At 39.4% G+C, this 17,136-nt stretch overlaps 2 long non-coding RNA genes across 3 annotated transcripts in view; one reads left to right on the top strand and one right to left on the bottom strand.

Moving 5' to 3' along the window:
• LOC104144442 (uncharacterized) overlaps positions 1-17,136 on the top strand; it is a 60,502-nt gene that overhangs the window by 22,750 nt on the left and 20,616 nt on the right. For both annotated transcript variants that reach the window (XR_011141648.1, XR_694131.2), the window contains one exon: positions 13,093-13,155. This is a non-coding gene — a long non-coding RNA (uncharacterized lncRNA). The remainder of the gene's footprint in view (positions 1-13,092; positions 13,156-17,136) is intronic.
• Positions 1,031-15,800, bottom strand: LOC104144441 (uncharacterized). Its single transcript, XR_694130.2, has 3 exons — positions 15,378-15,800; positions 4,863-4,971; positions 1,031-1,262 (listed from the first exon to the last, which is right to left on the bottom strand). It is a non-coding gene; the product is annotated as an uncharacterized lncRNA (long non-coding RNA).

Here is a 17,136-nt window from a genome sequence, read left to right as displayed (position 1 = left end):
CTTCCCTTGTGTACGAATGGCAGGTTTGCTCTTACCTTTTGAAACAGGTTCTACAGAGCTGATGCCTTAATGGATTAAGAACAATTGTTCACGAGCAACGGACTCTAGACTGTTTGTATCCTGAGGAAATTCAGCCTCAAACCTGCTATCAGAATGAACCTGATGGAACAGCACCCCTTGATGAAGTCCTCATGACAAAGCTTTTCAGCATGGTGCATGTAACTTTCACAGCAACAACACTGAGGCACTGCAGTCTGAACTAAAAGATGATCTGCAAGGAATTGAACTAGACTGAGATTTTAAAAATGCCTTACTTACTACTTCAGTTGAGGCTTGTAATATAATCTGATATGAGGAAGAAAAATAAAAATAAAATATTAGCACTCTCTCCTGTTGCCATCCCTTAAAGAGACTTAAGACTTTCCCTTAGCCTGATTAGTCACATTCTTCAGGTTTGCGGTGTTGGGAAAGAAAGGAAAATGCATAGGAAAAAAGACCCATGGTGGGACTATGGAAGTAAACCTTTGGGTCATTTGTCTATTTGATCTTTTCCAGATTTATCTTTTGATTTTCAGAGATGCACAGCACTGATTAAACTCTCTCATCATTTCCCCTCATGGAAAAAAAAATTACCTAAGAGGTAGATTTTTAGCAGAGCTGCAGGTGTTGGGAAAGGCTGAAGATTATACACGTAACTCTGGTTAACATGATCACTCCCCCCGCCTTTCTGTCAGTCTGCAGAGACCTCTGCATCATGAAGAATTCACTTTAGGGCTTGGAGAAGCATGAATGGTGCTCCACAGGTAGTCAAACATGTCACAGAAAGGTTCATCTTCATGATTACAAACCCTCCAGATTACCCCCTCTTGGATATTTTCTTAACAGCTGGTAAAATCAAATCTAGTTTTAAAATGAATGTCAGCGTCCTGATCTTAAAAAGGTCACTGGAGGTGGGACATTAGGCTGAGCTTTATCTTTTTCAGTAGTGATCCAGAAAACAATGATACACTGTTCATAAGATTTATTTATCTTTTCCACATAATTAATCTTTTTCTCCTTCAATGAGAATTAGGAGTTCTCTTTCTTTTTCTTCTTCAGCGCCTGTCTATTTGAGTTTTTGAAAGGTGCCAGATTGACTGTGGTGGAGATTAAAATCCTTTAATTACCCACCAAACAGGTTATGTGTGGACAACAGAAGTGTAAGCTTCCTCATGCCACCCTGCCGTCATGTGCAGCCAAGCTCCCGAGGTTTGCCAGTCTTGCTGAAAGGAAGAAAAGCAGAATATCAGATCCTCACCTAGTGAAAAATTACAGTACTTCAAAAAACTAGGCTGCTTTAAGCTATATCCCTTTGATTTGATCTAGATATTCAGGGGAAGAAATAATTAGTGAAAATTAACTCTCTGTGAAAGGTGATTGGCTATTTCCAAGCATAAATCTGACTGATACCACTTAAATGTATTAGGTTGCGGATAGTCTTACTGTATTTGCTTAAATATTAATGTGGCATATCTCTAACATTTGAATTTGAAGTATCTTCCATCCTTATATCAGTCTCTGTAAAATAGTACTTCCTTAAATTCTTCTTAGATATATTCCCACTTTACTTAAACCTAAATCCTCTAGTTCTGGTCTCTTCAGCAAACTCAAATAGATCATCAAGCTTAATTTTATAATAATCTTCAGCTAGTTTAAATACCTCAGTCATGTCACCTCTTAATAATCTTTATTATTCTTCCAACTCTAACTAATACTCTCATATGTAAACTCTTCCATTCTATTTATCAACTTAGTTTCAGTGCACTCTGATGTCTTGGTTTCTATTTTCCTGTATATACAGTGACCTTATCTAAATTGCACGGACCAAATTCTAATCTCAGTTATGTCACTCTAAACCCGGAGTAACTGACTTCAGTGACTCTGGCTTTGATTTGATGTCAATGGATTTACTTCAGATTTACTCTGCTGTAACTATGCTCACAATCTAGCATTATACCATTTAAAATTAGAATCTCAAAACACCCTTCTATTTCTGTTATACACTCTCTTTTGAGTCCAATTATCATTCTTTTGACTTTCTTTTAAACAAATCACATGGGAAATTTAAATGGAGGGTCCATTTTTACTTCTTTTTTTCTTATTAATTATTTGATGCTTATTCAGTTCTTGAAGTCTTTCCTGGTAAATGGCTACCTGAATCATATCAATATCTTATATGGAAGATAATACCTTTATGTGCAAACAATTTGCACATATTTTGAAGGTATCATTCCACCTTTGTGGAATAAACTCTTGGGAAGGAAGGACCATCATGAATTCCAATACCTTCTCTTTTATCTACATGGATTTTCTTGAACTTGCTTCCTTACACATCGATATGTGTCAGTCCCTTTTCTTCCACTTTTCTTATGTTTATAATTTTTTGAATCCTTGAAAAAGTTCACAGGAAATTGAAATGATGACGTGCAGCAAGTTTTCACCAAAGCAGATTCTCAGCTGAAAAACAGAGCAGTAAATGCTGGCAACTGAAGAGGATTCATTCCAGTATATTTTTGAAGATTTTAAGAAGAGGTAAAAAGTTTTGATGCTATCCACCTATGTCCCTTGAGAACCCTTTCAAGTGTTGCCTTTCCATCTAACTGTTTGACTGGACCAGCAAGGTGAAGGACCTCCTCGTTGAGTTCTGCAGTCCTGCTCTTTACTCTCTGCTGAGTTCCTCCTATCCAATGGGAATTTTCAAGGATAAGACTTTTGCATTGTCTAAGTGCGCGCCGCGAAGGTAGATAGGCTATTTCATTCATAGAGCTATGCACTAGGATAGAGCAGGAACTCTGCAAAAAGTTCAGAATAAAATCAATAACTCTGCTTACACCAGCAGGTTACAGGATTGCCTATATGCCTGGAATTTGTTAAGACAGGACAAAGAACTTGTGAAGCTTCTGAGATAGCTAGGACATTAGGCATCGAATTAGTTTACAACTTGCCAAAATAGCCTTAAGCATTTCTTCCTGCTCTTTTCCCAGGCTATTTGTTATTACCCCTCTCAAAAGTTTACCGCTCCCAAGTCCAGGCTGGTAGAACTAGCTACGGAAAAGTCTGCCCTGACTTGAGGATGAAAGCAACTATGCTCACCTACACTGCTGCTAAAAGCAGTTTGAGCCAAACTCAGTGATTCGGGCAGTGAAAAACCCATGCGACGATCTGTTCCACCAAGTGATCTGTGGGGACAATCACTGGCAGCTGATGAGTATTGGTGAGCAGGTGGGCTTGGGACTGTCTTCAGGAATCCACAAGAACCCATGTCCTACTGCTCTGCTCCGTGGTAACCTGCTCTGACCACTTAAAACCTGCACTATGCTTCTAAGAAAACAGGCCTTTCCACGTGTAACTTCTTTCACATCTGTATGTTTTTCTCCTCAGAGAACTACAAAGTGTTTTAGATACTAAAGCAAATCATTTTGCCAATCCACAGCTACGGAGAAGCATGGCAACTCGTTAATGATGCTCAGCAATATAGCACAACACCTGCTGTCTTCAAATGAAAAAAAAAAAATCCTATATCCAATTGAAGCTTCAAGGAGTTATTTTTTTAACTAGGGAGAATGCAATCACTCAAACTTCATCACTGTTCTACCCAATGATTTTTAATTACCTCACTTTTATGTCTCTTGTGCAATTGCTCACCTCTAGGATCATTGTCTCTCCTTTTCTGATGGCTAGGAGGACTAAACGTAGTATGAGTGCTGTTGGTTCCCCTTTCAGTAGGATCTGAGCAGGTCAGTGTCTGAATATATCCACCCTCTGACCATCTCTATGAAAACAGGAAATGATATTGCCCCTGTGTTGCAGTTGGGAAACTTAGACATTAAATGACTCAGCAGAAGTTACAGAGGAAGACTAGGGCAGAGCATGTGCTCCATTTTGTTTCTCTCAGTCTATGACAGTGCCTCTAACTGTCATTCATCCTTTTTCTCTCTAAAATCACTCATACGACTTCTGTTGCAGTTTTCTCTGAAGTCTCTTGGTTAAGTATATACCCTGCTTACTCATGAACATACATAAAAACTGAGATCCCAGCCCAAAGGTGTGAGATACTTAGATAATCATAGATATTTCTTTAAGAGGTTATATCTAAGAATATAAACTTTAACATGAGAGAAAATCTATCTGATTCTATTTTTATAATAGTTTGGCACTTTTTTCTCTTGTTTTTTTTTTTCATAATTGTCCACAATGTATACCCCAGAAAATGGAAAATAGGACCCATTTTTTTCCATAGACAAGTTTCCTTGCTTGCACAGTTGTAGACTGAGTATACTGAGGCCCCTAAACCCAGAGAATGCTTCAATTTTTTGGAAGCCTGGTAACATTTGTGCACTGTTTAACAGATGCTCTGTTCTTCCCTCCATGCAGATGCATTCTGGGCTGCCTTTATTTGACCTTTTTCTTCATGGGTTGCTGTTTATATTTTTTGTTATATAGAAAATGTCGATGTTCATAACTATACTGCATGATACTTTTTCCATTCATATTGACCTCCTCAGAGTTTGTTTCTATTGTACATAGGTATTTGTTGGCATTCCTAACAAAGCAAAAAGAAAAAAGAGTAACTCTTGTTGCTTAAAGAAAATGACTGTGATGAGCTCACTAAAAATTGGACAAATATTGTGACATTTATTTAGCAGAAGCACTGTCCAACAACATTTAAAACACTTCCCTAAGTCACTACAAATGATAAAGAAGATTTAGTGCTGAGCTGACTGAACTATGGTATGTATTTGTTTCACTAAATACAGTAGCAATTAAAGTGCAAAGGAGGACATGAATAGAGTAGTAAGGGGATATTCTTTGGATATACTTACCTAGCAGTTCATATGGAAAGATGTTTGAAAGGTCAAGACACCCATACGCCTTGTGTGATTCTGACCAGCTGTGCCTCAAGTCTTCAGCTATTAAATGGGACGAGCAGTTCTGAAGGGATATTGGAAGGTTAATGTGTCAAAGAAAGCAACAGGCAGAGGCACTGAAGTGGGGGTCATGCACATACCTAAGATAGATATCTAGAAAGATAAATCTTCACTGTGGCCAGTTTTTCACAGGGCAATTCAGAAAGCCCAACCATGGAAAAAATGCATATTAAATCTTTTCTGTCTGGTTTGTCATCAGTTATTGTGAGAACATTTCCCCAGGGCTATATCACTTCCAGGATTTTCTCTTCTATCAGGCCCATGTTCCTGCTCCTATAACTAAAGCTACGTTTGGGAGAACCTTTAAGGGCCTCAGAGATATTGATGCACCTTGGAACTGCAGTCCTGTGACTTGCAGAATATGTGGATTAATAGCTGAACAATGTATATAATAATAGATATTATAATAGCACAGCATATAAGTTTTCAATCAAATGTTCTTTTCTACTGTATGTCACTCAAGACACTCTATTGGGGGACTTGCGATCAGAGGAGGATAGGATGAGAAGAATACAAAATTACCACAACAACTCTGCTGGCCAGCAAAGAGAATAACTACCCAGGGAGAAGAGGGGTGGAATGAAAGGGAGGAAGAGAACAAGAGGGTGAAGAACAGAGCTTTAGCAATGGTAATACCCTGGCAGAGCTGTCTGTTGGCAACCAAGTAACCAAGGATTTTGGGAACTCCAGTTCCTTGTATAAAGAGAAGCACATGTATAAGTGACTGCAGTTAGAGCCTAAGGTTCTTAGGTCCTGCTCCCATTATCAGACAATGGACATCACATACTTGCTCTGGTCTTGTTTGTAATAAAATCTAATCCCATATTGTTTATATCTGATGCCTTTTCAGTGCAGACTATTTTTTCGTCTTAAAACATCGCCTTATTTTATGTTCTTTTGTTACATGATGAGTGGAGACATGTAATACAAACTTTTCATTTCATCCGTCTTTATAGCTGTATTCAGTAACCAAGCTTGATTATTAAATTTGAGCCTTATTCTGCATCAATCTACTCCTGTGCTATGTTCTCAGGCCAAGTTGTCTAAGCAGACCATAAACCAGATGTGATTCTTAACGTTTTCAGGACTTAATTTTGCCACTTGGTTTGGATCACAGAGAAGTTTTCAGCCTGCAGTCTTTGATGCCTTGTGTTTGCGTTCATAAAAATTATATGGAAAGTTATAAAAGAGTGATAAGGCCTTCCAGTTTTACCACCAAATGGAAAAGTTGTCCACACAAAGAATTTATAACCATCTTGTAGCAATTTCTAGGATCTAAAATCATTTTAGCTGATTATGCATTAGAGCTGTTGAAAAGAATGTAAACCTACCAGTTTCTATGCAAGAATCATGAGAACCAACTCTGTTTCCTGCTTTTATATACCAAAGGCCTCTCTTCAAACCCTACTTACATGCTGAGATACATTGACTTCAATAGGACAACTTACGTGAGTCAGGATGACTCTCATGAATAAGTGTTTCAGGCATGGGATCTAAGATCAAGAAGCATGAAAGCCTTTTAGTTAATTCACTTCAGCATCACTAATACTGAGTGACTGAAAACCTTCAGTTATCATTAATGATGTTGGGATTTTTTTCAAAAGACAAGTCAGGATTCTTTGTAAGTCTTTTTGCCTGTTTTATTTTCTTTAAAATGTAATAGATACATTTAAAATATCTTTAAAAAGTTGTTATTCATGGAAGAAGGCATACACATTCCAGAACTAAAAAATGGTGAGAGATGGATTGTAAGCCAAGCTTTCTAGTCATCAAACATTGTATAGGGAGCTTCCTTTCTGAAACAGGTCTGTGTGAAACAGTGAATGCTTCCAACAGTCTTTTGTGCATGTGGATTTTCTGACAAGACAACAATTTTGTTAGAGTTTATCCTATAAGTGCTTGCAAAAGTATAATTTGTGGAAAAGATGCAATGAGTTTAAATGAAAAACTTAGAAACATTCACAGTGTTAAGGATTAGAGAGGCAAATAATCTTATATTAGGCATATATTCTGCACCGTCCTCCATCTTTCACAAATACCTGTGATAGACAATACTCTTTTTGTCCCACCAATTTAAATCCACCCAAGTTAAGAAATATTGATGCAAGGAAGAAAAAATTACACTAACCTCTAGGTATGATATGATAGTGCTTTCACTTGGCAGGTTGCATACAATTTACTTGTAATATTAAACTCTTTGCACAATGAGTGCTGTTGCAACACGCCGCTATTAACAGTGCTATTTTGGGGACCTAATACTAGCTAAGCAATGGAAATAATAAGGCAATTTACAAATACTAAAACAAAAAGAAGTTGTATTTCTTCACATATGTAGCGTATGTTCCGATCCCTTTATGCTTCTGCTGAGTTCTGCTGAAGCATGAAAAAGGTTGTAAATCATATTTGACATACATCCCATGGGTCAGCCACCACTCTTCTAAAATAACTGCACAGAATGGGAATAACCACTTTTGGAACAGAATATGAAAAAGGAACTGTGATGTGCTACATAAAGAAGAAAACCACCATTTAAAAATGATCAGCAGCTTAAACTCAGCTGCTTGCATTTCTCTTTTCATTCCACACAAGGAAATGGTAGAACAGAATGGCAATCCTCAGTGAATTTTCACATTTTCATAGGATGGGCCCCAGCAGGGTCAGGACATCCACTGGAATGATGATCTGAGAGAGAGAGGCAACTGGCCCTATCAGTTCTTATTTCTGAGGACTAAACAGCATCTTCTGCCACCATTCAAAAATTAAGGACTCTTTCCTGATTCACAGCTTGGCATTACAGGTATTTTATATATTCATGTGAACAGAAACCTTCTGGGGAAAGTATTGTGAAAATAGTAAGATAGAACTACTATTTTTGTTACTGCTCATTTATATTTATATTGTATGTACTATATGAAACTGCTAATGCAGATCCAGTTTTGCCCCCAGTTAAGATGGCGGTAAACTTTTTCCCAGCCCAGTGGGACGAGGATCAAGCCATAATAGTATTTGGTCTTATATTCTACCCTCTCAAACCCAGAAGCATATGACGATGATGCTCTCATGTATGCAGGCAGAAATGTTATGACATTCAAGGCATCTGCAAATGGAGCTGCAGTGTTTGCACCTGCTCTTTTGTCTAAGCTGCCTTTTCCCATTTCAATCAAGTTCCACCCATGTCCTGTCTTTGCTCTGACTCTTACACATTTGTTCTAACTAAGAGAAAAGAGCAGCCTGACACTTTCAAAGCAGGGATGCAAGCTGCTGTTTGTTGAAGATGGCCAAAAGTGATGACAATGAAAGGGGTAACTCCTGCTGCTTGTAAAGCTCACCTACCCGCTCCTACTGGGCAGACCAGTCCCCTGGAACTACCCAGCCATGCCAGGAGCGAGTACCACGAGTTCCCTGTCAGATACAGAGCTATCCCACGTTGCCTTCATGTACTGCTACCCCTCAAACACAGTATCAGGATACAGAGTATAACAGATGTACATATCTTTGTATGCATATATGTATGTGTGTGTGTAGTTATATATGTGTATATTAATGCATTAACTCAGTTGTAGAAGAAGGGTAATCACCAATGTCATGACGTCATGGGGGCCTGTAATTGCACATCAATCTCTGGACTCTGTGCCTTGATCTGCAGGCTCACATTACTGGCAATAACATTTCTGGTGTAATCATGCATATACTTCGTATTCCTCTGGCCAGGATGAAGCTGTAGGAGCTAATGTATTCTGAGTCAGACCAACTGCCGCTCATGAAGGGAAAAAAAGACTTGCTTGAGTAACCGTAATAATTGGAAAATTATTTTGATAGCCTGAAACAATCTAATATATTACAGAATTTTATTAAAATAATATCAAATCAAATTAACTGCTATTCCATAATGAATTAGGTAACAAGGTAGGCAGATATTAATCGGCCTTGGCTCCCAGGCAGGGGAGCCAGGAATTTATTAGCTCTTGCGGCTTGTGTGAGGGTGAAGACAGAAATCAGTATCACAGGCTACAAGGGAAGCCCCAGAGACAGCTGAGCTTTTACTTTTTTCTCACTTTCACTTTATAATCCATCATTAAACACTTGTATTTCTTTTATGTGAGGTCTTATGAAATTTTTAATTTTTTAATTGCTTTGTGATTTAATAATGAGGATTTTTTGTGCATGTGCGTGTGTGCATAGCATGTGTAACTCAGCTGCCAATATTAGAATTATCTCACCTTTGTCCATCTGTGACTAACCTTTATAAAAGAAAGAAGTCATTTTAGAACTTGTATAATTATCAGCAGAAGGATTTCCAAGTTTAACTGGGCCACAATTGGGCATTGTGGCCTCAGTACTTCTGTTTAATAGGCTACCAGACCTATCCTATCCTATCCTATCCTATCCCATCCCATCCCATCCTATCCCAAACCAAACCATCCCATCCAAATGGGGGAATGGAGGTACTGTGGGTGGGAAGCATGGAAGAGAGGACAAAATAGTCTAGCAAAGTTTGTGGTGTCATCCAGTCAGATCTCAGTGGTAGTTATGCTAGATACTTAGAAAAAGATGAGGCTATGCCTTGTTTATATTTTTTTTTTCTTTGGCAGCACAGAATCACAGAATGGTTGAGGTTGGAAGAGACCTCTGGAGATCATCTAGTCCAACCCTCCTGCTCAAGCAGGGTCACCTAGAGCATGTTGCACAGGAAAATTGCCAGAATTGCTCAAAAAACCAGAAAATCAGAACCAGAAATCAAAACCAGAATTGCTCTGATGAGCACTAACTTTATTTCATGCTGCTTTGTGCTGTCTGCCTCTTAATGCCTGGCTAGGTGATGGTCCTAAGTGCTACATGAGTAGCAGAGGTCTGGAATCTGACTTCTTGTCCTAAGTTTCTATTTGTACAGACAATTAGATCTCCCTCAGTCTGCAGGTGAAGCTTTAGATTGAGCTAGTATTAGTCAGGGAAGAGACACTTAAGTTTGAGTCAATAAATCTGCAAGAAAGACAACTTTTGGGCTGGAACTTACTGAGTCTTGGTAATAAATGGGTCTGCAGTGCTATGTTCTTGGGATGGTGGCTGTTTTGGATGGTTGATTTGATGACAATGTATATAACAACAGTGACAGCAGCAATGGGTAAATTGAGCCCAGCAGCAAAAGAAAACTGTCTGTAAAATCAGACCTCCGTTTTCTTGGAATAAGCTGATTTGATGTCCTAGGTTTGGAACAGAGGTGAGAAAACGAAGGTGAGAGGAGACAATTATGTCTCTGAAATATCCTCTGTATGTTGGAGCAAAAGCTGGAGGGATCTGTTTCTGTATCTTTCCCTGAAAGAGAACTGAGAATTGTTCTCTGGATTTCTCAGCCAAATGGAGGATCTGAAGGTGGTAGCACAGTTCCACTTTCAAATTTTTTTAAATATCCCTTGTTTTTGTTTCCATGTATTTAAAGGTGAAAAGTGACCAGGGCTGCTTGCTGCTTCCAGACATTTTGTCTGAGCAGGGCAAGCTGGAGCTGCTTTTATGGTCCTGCTTGGGAAAAGGAGGAGAGAATGACGCTTGTGCTATTCTGAAACATAAGCTCTGTGTGTCCCACCCCATCTTGCTTTCTGCACTTTTTCTCATAATTCTAATTTGTGCTGACTTTGCTTCATAAACAATAGGCGTTCCCCATACTGATGATTTTCTATTCCCTTCTTGGTTTCTGTCTGTGGAAAGTAAAACAAAACAGAGAAGGTCAGAAGAACAGAAATCTGCAGTGCCCTTTCCAGACATGGCACAAACCTGATTGCATAGGGATCTAATGGGATACATGAGACCAATGAAATCTGTATTGCAGGCCTATCCATTACACCTCTCCTAGGCATCCTGCCCAGACACTGGTCAGCTGCCTTCGCTTTTTGTATTATCGGTGTTATGTTTTCTCCTTGATTACCTTTTGCCTTCTTTTCCCTAACTTGGCACTTCATGCGGGATTTCCTGATCTTTCCAGAAAAGGTCAGGGGGACACTGAGGATGATAAGTAATGGAAGTAACTGTTCGCTCTGGAAGAGCTGGGTGACAGAAGGTAACTTCATTACTTGTGTGCCACACATTTAACCATTCAATATGTCTATTAATGGAATACATTGCTGTTCAAATACTTGCCTCAGGGATAACTCAGATCCTTTTTCAGGCAAAACTCCTGTTTGTTCTTGGTACAAGAGTATAATGACTTTGGCAGGAGGGTGCCTGGATGAGGTCTAAGTAAAACATGTGCAAATGGGGAAACACACACTGATTGATGAAAGTCTGTGTCTGCTACAATTGCAGTCTTTCATCAGAGAAGGGACGGAAGGAATAACATGTCCCTTGGAGAACTACATTTTTCCAGAGTTAGTGAAATCACACATCCACTGCAATCCTTTGAACTAAAAGCCCAACTATTGCTCCAGATGAGAATTCCAGTTTTTGTCCTGATAGATGAAGGTGAAGGGCTTCATTCAGACAACTCTTCTTGTTCAAAAGGGGAAGTATTTCTAAAGAAAAATTACTCTTGGTGCTAGCTTTGGAGTCTATGCACACAAAAGAAGTGGAGGAACATGCCGTTTTGATGGTGTGGGATGCTCAGTGTACGTTCTCATAATGTCATTTATGACAGTTCCTGCCTTCTTATTGTTGTTTGACTGCTGGACCGTCACAGTTGTCATTTCTGAGTATGGGAATCTGTGCTCATTTACAGAAGATCATATGAAGACTGGTTCTCTGGTAGTCTAAAGACATAGTTCCTTAACCTTCTTGATCCTACTAGCTGCATCTTACAAACCATATTTCTAAGCTGAGAGCCATGAGGTAAGTACCACATAGCTCAGAGAGCAGGGTGATGGGAAACGCTGGAAGCTGCCTACTTCCAGAAGGTGATACAATTCCACAAGGGCTCACTGCCATCCTGGGGAGCAGGGTGGGGAAAGCACCTGGGATCAGCTGGAACCCCTGGGTCGCCTCCTCCCTTGGGTGGTCCAGCCACCTTGTGCTAGCCTCACTGAATTCTTCTAGCACAAACCTGGAATGTCAAGATCTCGCAAACCTTAGACTTAAAAATTCTCAGTTGTTACACAGCTTCCCATTTGCTTTAAAGAAGTAGTTTTACATATTCTAAAGTACTAATGCTCACACTTTGGAGATGCAGTAACATTTGGTCCTTTTGTTCTTTCTTTTGCACATAAATGGATCCAAAATGAAATTAGCTGCTCCCTGGTTGATAATTACTTTGAGGGGAATAAGATCTGCTTTGTATAAGCCCACTAATTAGGGAGACAAATAAGAGACCTTAAATTAAGAATGAGGGGAATAAAGGTCAAATACAAAATGGCTGAGATGCTTGTGAGGGAGGACAAATTGTCTTTTTGGCTGTATCTCTATAGAGACTTTTAGTTTTAAAAGTCACAGTATGATATTGTAAAATAGAATATTTTTATTAAATATTATATCATTGACTGAAATGATGCACGAGCAAGACTAGTGGATGCTGATTAAAACTAGTTAATGAAGATTTTGTTTTTGCCATCTCCTCCCAAAAGTTAGACACAATTTGGTTTTGCCTGCTTTGGGAGCTACGCAGAGGCGAGGTTTGTCTCAGCCTGATGGAGATGAGGGAACAACAGAAGGCTTCTGGAGAATTAGTGATGGAGGTTTAGGAGGCATCTGCCTAGGGATCTGAATGTGTTAGTTCTCCCAGGGCCCACAAAACTGAAGTCTGGACTGGGCTCAAATTATGTTTCACACAGTTCTTTCTGTCAGTTTGAGCTCTATGTTTCTAACCTCTCGAATCCCTCTTTGGTGTTTAGCGTGAAATTAAATTCAGTAAAGTCACCAAACTCTACCTGAAGGAATTATATTCTAATTTCTTGCCATTTGTATTACATTCCTAATTTATCTAATCCTGTCTGCCATACAAAGAATCCAGGTCACAAATGCGACTTGCACAAAGAATATTAAAAATAAAAAATCTTCAAATATAGCCAACTGGGTGACTAAGAGATTAAGCAAAAAACTATTAAACCCAGAGATACTGATGTTAAATGTCACCAATTCTATAATGTCTAAAGCTTCTTACTCTTTGTTGCCTATTAATTAGCCCATTTGATATCGATCATTTCAGGTTGGTCCCTATTAAGCATAAACATGAAAGTCACCACCCCGGCTGATGACTTCTCTGTGCAAGGTAAGTCACATAGCACCTGCCCTCTGGTACATGGAAAAGTGTGAACACTCTTTCATATGTAGACCACCCAACTGCAGTTCTCAATTAATATGTAAGTGGGGTTGGTCACACAAAAGTCTTCCCATCACAGCTGGACTGAGCACATTTGAGAAAAAGCACAGCTTTGGAAAGATCCGACTTTGCTCAGCACCACCAGATCTCCCACATCTTGGTGCAGTGGGCCTTTCCATGTTAAAAGGTTTCATCTTGCCAGCGTGTTTATGGGTAACTAAGCATTTGAACAGCCAGTGGAGCAGATCCAATGTTAAAGAGTGGGGAACTATTCAGGTGCTTTGGAGGCTCTGGAGACATCTGCTATGGAACGTGCCCACTCTGGTCTGGGTGCTTTTACTTTAGTGCTGTTAGCGGCCATTTTGTTTGCCTTCCGTAAGCTGTAGGCTTCCATTAAAATAATTATAATTAGTGCAATATGATGTACTTGCCTGATGCATCTCCCTAAAGGGACAGTGCTTTAAAAATAAGAGCCTGAATTCTCACTTAAATTGAGGCCATTTTACATCATTCTGGCAAGCATAAGAGGTCTTTCAAGTGGGTGTAGAAGTAACTTATGGCCCGTTTACACAGCCAGATCAGTGTGAAGTGACCTTCATGTAAATGACAACCAGGCCCCAAATTGTTAAGTTCCTTTTTTTAAAGATCCAACTTGGCCGAGGATTCTTTGCGAGGGGAAGTGAAGTGTTTTTCTTTTTTTTTCTTCTCAAATTAGTCAAATGAGGTTGATCGCTTGAAAGGATGGAAGAGTTCACCGCGGCTCCAGAAAAACATCAAGTATGAGAGCCTAGATTATGTCAGAAGACATGCAGCAGCCCACGCATTAGACTTGAAATCTGTGCTCGCACCTGCCCCGACTCATTTTTTTTCCCTTTGCATTTATTGAGATGACACAATGTCAACAGAATTCTGCAAACTTTATGACAAAATTGTGACAGATCTGCAATGGCAGAATGACTTATGGAAATGTTGAAGTGGCTTCTCAATCAAGTCTCAGGATAGCTTGTGACTCCATTGTCTTAGAGGTCAGAAGTCAGACTCCACTGAGTAGAGACATTGCTTGATTCTGGTCCAATTCTCTGCCATATGCTGGAGGTGGGAGGGGGGAACCAAGACTTTTAATTGCTCTATCCCTATGTTTTCTCATCTGCATTCCCCAAGCTAAAAATGCTTTCCATAGCAGACTCCACTGTTTGCAGTGTGGTCTGATGAGTTTTTAAAATGCCTAAGATCTGATTCTCTATGTTTCTGAATCTTTTCAAATTATTTACCATTGCCCAGAACAAAGTAGTAGACTGCCATGAGCATAAGAAGGTAGGTAATTATGCCACGGCAGCATTTCACTCTCATTTCATATGCATGGAAATATCGTCACAAAGTATAGACGAATGACAGGTCAGACCTGTTGCATACTGTGCATTGGACATCTTGTGTATACTACAGGCTGGAGATCTCCACCCTATTGAGAACACAAACCAACTGTTAAGTAAGACTGGCAAGAGGGACACTCTGACCCCAGTGCTCTAGACTCTGCTTTAGGTCTGATTTTCTCAGTTCAGGGTTGTAGTCCTACTCTAAAGGGCTCTCCATGGACTACAGCTGCCCTCAGGCAGCTCCTCTCACTGCAACCAGCTACAACTGTGCCCTTTAAAAGGCTAAAGCTAACCACCATGGGACTAAGATTTAGGAAAGCTAGAGGTGGGGAAGGGGGCTGTGAAGAAGCAGATTCTTAACTTCTTTCTTAAGTCTTAAATTTCCAACCGTGCAAGCAGAGCTTAATATTACCCTTTGGAGAGTGTCTGCAGCTTCTCCTAACAGCAGTTTGATCATAGGAGAAATCTGGTCCAGGCTGACAGGCATTCGTTATTTTCTGTTTTTGGAATATTCCTCCCATTGCAGTTACCAAGTCTCTCTCAGCATTTTCAGATCTGGTTGCACCATCTTTTTACCCTGACTTCGCTGAAGAGCAAATAAAAAATTCTTCTGCAAGAAAGAAAATCTGTTGGTCCTTATAGCTGTGAAATAGGGACAATATGCATGGCGGTGCAAGTCCATGAGAGGGAGGGGTGCAGTACCAACAGACATTAGTGGACCGCAGTTCATGTTCGTAATAACATGCTCAGGAACAGAAATAAACCCAACAAATCAACCAAACAAAACAGTCTGCTCACCTGTCTGTTTCTGTTGTTGTCTGCTGCATCTCAGGGTATCTCATCCAAGGCATGTTAGGTGAGAATCTGCAGTGAATGCCGAAAAGCTGAAATATTTGGAGAGAGAGCCCAGGTTACCTATTTGTGCTGACAGTGTTAGGAAATGCTCCTTTATTTCCATTCCCAGCAAATTCAGTTCACCAGCAAGCTCAGCTACTGAGTGAAAAGAAGCAATGAAAGGAAAGGCTGTGAGCATAATGTATTTCAGTGACTTTCCCTGATATGAACCTCTTCACAGTTCACTGGAGGAGCTTAAGGAAACTCAGATGCTTCTGTACAACTTTAGTGTAGCGGGTACCATGACCACTGCTTGTTTATATTTAATGACTATAACATTATGGTACCATTTGTTTATTTAAAGATGAACCTCTGTGCTCAGTCAAACTTTAGACACATTATTTAAACATAAGCCAATTTGCCAATCATGTATATGTGGCTATTTTCCTTCATAAATAGTTAATAAGTAAAGATAAATGTTTGTAAACAAGAGCTTTTTTCCTCAATTGTCATTTTCTTCTCCTGCTCATTCATACCAAGAGGTCATTGTAAGCTTTTGTTTTTAGTATTTTTTTTGAAATGTCTTTTATTTTCTTTGGGTATGCCCATGCCAAACAACTCAATGGATGATAAGCATTCATCATGAATCATATAAAAGAAGAGAGAGAGGGGTTAGAAGAAAAACATTCACACACAAATTCACAGTCTTCCGGGGTGAGGATGACTGAAAAAGGAAAAGTAAAGGAAACAATCCTTTCTTTAGGCAGCGTCAGAATAAGAGGTGAATATAGTGCTGAACTGTTTTTTAACCCATTAGCGGTCAAGACAAACAAATGAGATTTACTTCAACTGGCTAAATTACATTAGAGCTGTACCTGTTTCTCTTCACTGTGATTTTAACATTACCTAGAAATACACTGTTTTTCCTAGTTAAAACAGCCTGATTCAGCTGTAGCATCTCAGAGCCTCCTGTTTGTGTCTTAGTCTCTACTGAAAAGTGCTATAAATCTGGCCAGTGATACATACAGAGAAATGAAATAGGGCTCTGCAAATCTTAGTCTGAAATGAAGCTGGCTTGAAAACAGAAATTTCAGTACATTTTTTGAGGTATCAACATAGTTCTGCTCATCCAGTATGAAATGGAGACTCTTTGAAAATTTTGTTAGATGTAGAAGATTATGTTCAGGTCCTTGCTCTGAACCAGTTTGAACTAAGATTTATTAAATATTGATTGTGAAAGAGTCAGGCAGAGCAAGGATTTGAACCTGCAGTTCCTTCATCCCATAAAGACATCTTACCCTTTCCAGCAGGTAGCTGTGCTTGCATGCGCAGCCTCACCTCTCCCCTGTTAGCAGCACAACTGCTGGTAGAGGACTGGGCTCTTTGGTATTCTGACGTTCATCCTGTTTTGTTAGTCTGTCTCACTTTTTCCCTCTCCTAAATAACAAACAGTTTTGAGATAGAAGTAAATATATAGTTGGGACCAAGGGAAGGAAGTATCTGAAAGGTAGCTGCATCTCCATACAAATATTATGTTTTCATTCTATTTTAGACAGAGCTTAAAGGCTAATATTCAAAGCATTAGTAAAGTTTTCGCCATTCCTTTTCTGAATGCCTGAACAGATTGTCTGTATATGGAGAAGAATCCAAAAGTTACTAGTTTTTGACAATATTCATGGTGTCTGGTGCCTGATAAAAGTAAAGATTTTCAACAACAAAAATA

Source organism: Struthio camelus, chromosome 5 (assembly GCF_040807025.1).
Source record: "Struthio camelus isolate bStrCam1 chromosome 5, bStrCam1.hap1, whole genome shotgun sequence".
In the NCBI taxonomy this organism is placed as follows: domain Eukaryota; kingdom Metazoa; phylum Chordata; class Aves; order Struthioniformes; family Struthionidae; genus Struthio; species Struthio camelus.
Note: the sequence above shows the minus strand (reverse complement) of the source record. Positions and strands in the feature narration are given on the sequence as shown.